The sequence below is a fragment of the Sinocyclocheilus anshuiensis genome, unplaced genomic scaffold (assembly GCF_001515605.1).
Source record: "Sinocyclocheilus anshuiensis isolate Anshui unplaced genomic scaffold, SAMN03320099.WGS_v1.1 scaffold458, whole genome shotgun sequence".
NCBI classification, from domain to species: Eukaryota; Metazoa; Chordata; class Actinopteri; order Cypriniformes; family Cyprinidae; genus Sinocyclocheilus; species Sinocyclocheilus anshuiensis.
In genome coordinates this window covers 66,311-71,159 of record NW_015542338.1, presented here as the reverse complement: position 1 = coordinate 71,159, position 4,849 = coordinate 66,311, and the positions used below count along the sequence as shown (strand labels likewise).

Sequence of the window (4,849 nt, the reverse complement as noted above, 5' to 3'; positions counted from 1 at the left end):
ACCGGCTTACGTCACTTCTTAGTACACACTGTCGGTGCGAATGCAACCCTTTAAATAGTACTGGGAAATAGTTCACGCAAAATCGTCCCAGTACTGTACATTTAGTTCTGGAACTAAAGCAGTGAGAAAGGCCCTATAGCTTTACTCCAATGAAACTGTCAAATGCTCATGAAGTGACTCTCAGAGAGAGTCAGAGCAGTTCTCTTTGACAAATTCCGTGACATTCCGCATCATACAGTAAATTCCATTTATATGACTGGATTCCGGGATTCCGTCCGCATCGCGGAAATCATAGATAATATTGAGGTGTTTAGCAACTTCAGTGTAATGTTAGTGGATTGTGATTTATTGCAACTTAAGCAACGTCTGCTGCTGCCTTACCTTTGAGAGACAACTAAAATGATCGATATCGATAATCATAAAAATGCTTAATATCGGCGCCGATAATCGGTCAACCCCTAGTACAGATGTTAGTTGGGATGCAAGTGACATGCAGAGTTTTTGAGATATGCATGGGTTTTTTTCCTAACTGGTAGTGATGCTCTAAAGTTTTGGCAATTTCAAAATAATATAATATTTTATTAATAATATTAAAATATTAATATGCTAAAATAATATAAAAATGTGTTTGGCTGAAATATCAAGACTGGTTTAATTTATCACCCGAGAACACGACGACACCCTGAACAGCATTTCGAATTCAGTTACCCAAATTTAGTTACTAAAAATGTATTTTTGGCTAAATGAAAACTTTAATTTTCGGTTTTCAGTCTTTCAGTGAAAATAGCTTATTTCGGTGCATCAGTAACAAAATTCTGTCACATTTCCCACTTCAAATTAGTTCTTGTTTCTGTCTCTGTATTGTTTGTTTTGCTTGGATTATGTGTTTGTTTTATATATTATGTATTTGAAAAGCGACCTTGAGGTATATAAAACATAAATAAAGTATTATCAAAATTATAGCCCCATAAATTCAACCCAAACAATTCGAGGAAGTTCTGATCCTCGGGCAGCATTTTCGTTCTCAGTAACATGTGAATGGAAACGTCAGATGATGTAAGAGCTGTTTTTAACTCGCATGTCTCTCTCTACAGGAAATATTCTCTATAATTCTGAATCTAAACTTCATGTCCTCATCTTCAGGTCAGACTGTAGCTCTACAGATGAAAGACACACACACAGTTTGTACGAAGCAGGGCAAGAACACCGTGAACATTCGCTGTATTGTCACCCGCCATGATCACAAACATCCATTAGAAAGACAGACAAAGTGCCGTGTTAAGCCTCACCGCTGACACAAAGGGAGTTTTAGCTAAATAAAGCAGCCGGATCATGTTTATCTATCCTCTTAAAGGTGAAGTGTATTCATGGATGTTAAAAAACACCATCCTAGTTTAATCTACTGTGAGCCGACACAAATCAAAACTATAAATCCTTTGATATGTGCCACTCAAACTTCCTGTTGAATAAGGAAAATATATGGGATCAATTTTCACCCAAAAGTATTGCAGTCACAAATAAATTTAAAAAAATAAGCGTGAAACCAAAATTCAAAAACACAGCAAAAATATATTGCACAATTTTTCAAATGAAAGCAAAGTTTTCAGAATAGCAAACAATGGTCACGGATCGAAAAACAATAAGCATAAATAAAAAAATGTAATAACACATTTAAAAAATAATAATAAGCATGAATCAAAACTTTACACACTTAACATTTCCTTTCCTATTGAATGAATTGGTTTGGATTTGAACGGATCGTTCGAGTGAATGATTCACTTTATTCCTCACTGAACGAATCAGCTGTTTGAATTAATGATTTAATGACTCACTCACGCAAGATAGTAACTTGCTGCCACCTACTGGCTGTTTTACTTTCATATTGTTACTATATTCAAACTTTATGTATTTAAAACATGAAGTAGGGGTCGACCGATTATCGGCACCGATATTAAGCATTTTTATGGTTATTTGTATCGTTTATTTTCAAAACCGATTTGCCGATACAATAATTTAAAAGCATTTAAAGAAAGTTTATGTCAGAGCCCTTGTTATTTTTAATTTAACTTAATTAACACCAGACATATATATATCGGTTCAAAATATCGGTCTACTTGATCTCTAATAATCGGTATCAGCATCGGCCCTGAAAAACACATATCGGTCGACCCCTAACGTGAATATGATAGTGTTATGCAATTATATATGCAGCTATGTAAATAAACACAAGTACGCAAATAAATCACTGTGTATTTCAAATGCACCTGGCCTCTGTAACTGTCTCCTCTGTAATAGTTTTCATTAATCAGTACTGAAATCTAGCCTAGTCAATGCAAAAACATTACATTCATTCATAATTAATTTACCAATTTACTCAATTTAACGGTTATGGATCGGCAGGTAGGCGTACAGCAATGACAGGCAGGCACATGAAACTGTGTCCTGTATGGAAAGTCTTACCCCAGCTGACGGTTGTCCATTTTCACCTGTACAAGTCAACACTGAGCATCGGCAGCTAATGAGGCACATTGGAGTGACATCAACACCCCTCTTCGACTGATTGGCTAGAGGAGGAGCTGTCAATTAAGAACTAGTGGACCAATGATGACGCTTAAAGGGATAGTTCACCCAAAAATGAAAATTCTGTCATCATTTACTCACCCTCATGTCGTTCCAAACCTGTATGAGTTGCTTTCTTATGTTACATAAAACAGTTGGTGGTTGCCATTGACAAAAATGAAAATTCTGTCATCATTTACTCAAGTCAATGGCAACCACCAACTGTTTGATTACCAGCAATCTTCAAAATATCTTCTTTTGTGTTCAACATAAGAAAGCAACTCATACAGGTTTGGAACGACATGAGGATGAGTAAATGATGACAGAATTTTCATTTTTGGGTGAACTATCCCTTTAAGCCCGCCCTGATTTACAGGAAACTCTAACCACAACATTTGGAAACAAGTGCAGAACATGGAAGAGCGAAGGGAAAAACAGCATAAACATACAAAAAAAAAAATGTGTAGAAAATGTCTGAAAGCCCAAGAAAACATAATATAACCAAGGAAAACATGATTTTGTGTGCAAGTCGGATAATTTTGCATTAATATTTCAGTTTTGTGCAATTAGATTTTAAATGTGTTTAAAGTTTTGATTCATGCTTATTATTTTTTTTTTATGCGTTATTACATTTTTGATTTACGCTTATTATTTTTCAATCCATGACCATTGTTTGCTGGGAAAACTGATCCCATAAAAACACATCAACCCAAGAAAGAAAATTGCACTTGTTAAACAGTATTTAAAAAGCCCGACATGTCAACATCTCACGTTGTCTTTTAAAGAACAAACTTACACTATCAGTCAAGTTAGATTACATAATCACAACATATATATTTTTGGCTAAATGAAAACAAATGGTAACCCTATAAATCCCATTCAAGAAGTTCAAGGAAGTTCTGATCCTTGTGCATTTTCATTATTAGGAAATGTTGCATCAGATGTCTTTTAAAGAACAAACGTACATTATTAGTCGAGTCAGATCACAAAATCACACATGAAATCATTCTTCAGAGCAGAGGAAACTCCAGCAGCCTAAACTGACATCTGAGAATCTCCTACTCTGGGTTAAAGCGGTCACTCACCAGACAGACGTGGTGCTGGTCCTGGAAAGCGTGCTGGAGCTGAGGGATCCAGGGACTGGAGTTCAGGGCCAGGATGCTTCGCTCCTCCTCAAAGAACGCCACCTAAAAAGAAAGAAAAGAACTGTTTTATGAGATACGTGGGTCAAAGACGAAAAAGGGTTTAAGCATAAAAACAGTAAGTGTAATACTGCTTTAAATTGTTGTTTTTCCCTAAAAAAATGTAAAAGTTTTCTGTTTAATTTAATTGCAATTTTGATTTTGTTTTTCTGAGCAAAAAATAAATATCATACATTTTCCCCTGATTTACAGAAGACACCCACTAAAATGTCATTCAGTGTAACATTCTTGTCAGGCATATTTACAACAAAAATCAATTTATGACATATTAAAAGACTAATTACTTTCACCCCAAATACTAAATAGTTGTCATTTTAAATGAGTGTAGAATTTCTATACCTCAATGTGTAGGTCAATCATCACTCTTTTGTATGTTACACGCAATCTACTAAATATAGACCGCTTCATTATAAAGAAAAAATAACAAACAAAAAAATATAATCAAAATCTATGACAAAAAAACTAGGTTAATGGATAATTGGTACAGAGAACCGTGGATTTTCACTGGTATTGGTACCGAATACTGAAATTTTGGTACCGTGACAACACTATACTAAATATAGACAGCTTCATTATAAAGAAAAAATAACAAGCAAAAAAAAAAATTATCAAAATCTATGACAAAAATACTATTATAAACTAGGTTAATAAATAATTCAGTAGCAAAAGTTACTCTAGAAAAATAATGAGTGCACAATTTTATAAAATCCTAAACTTTTAGTGAAAAAAAAAAAAACATTATTTAGTGGGTAACAAATAAAAGTGAATAAGCGTAGGGCTAAATCTGGTAGGCCTACACATTGCCCTTTGTATTGTTGTAAAATACATTAATGAAAAACTAGTAATATATTTATATATAAATATATACTATAGTAGTCAACATTTGAAGTGGATCAAAATAGTTAATCAAAGTTGTCCTAAAACCTAAACAATACCCTTGGTTTTAGGACAACTTTAATGAAAGGTTTTGTTCCACTTCAAATGTTGACTACTATAGTATATATTTATATATAAATATATTACTTGTTTTTCATGAATGTATTTTACAACAATACAAAGAGCAATGTGTAGGCCTACCAGATTTAGCC

The 4,849-nt window shown here is 33.9% G+C and overlaps 1 protein-coding gene across 1 annotated transcript in view; it reads right to left on the bottom strand.

Moving 5' to 3' along the window:
• The window catches only part of LOC107691162 (citron Rho-interacting kinase-like), a 108,911-nt gene extending 105,171 nt beyond the window's left edge, over positions 1–3,740 (bottom strand). Inside the window, exon 1 of the mRNA XM_016489648.1 lies at positions 3,645–3,740. The gene's annotated coding sequence lies outside the window, so the exon portion shown is untranslated. The remainder of the gene's footprint in view (positions 1–3,644) is intronic.
• Positions 3,741–4,849: the final 1,109 nt, after the last annotated feature.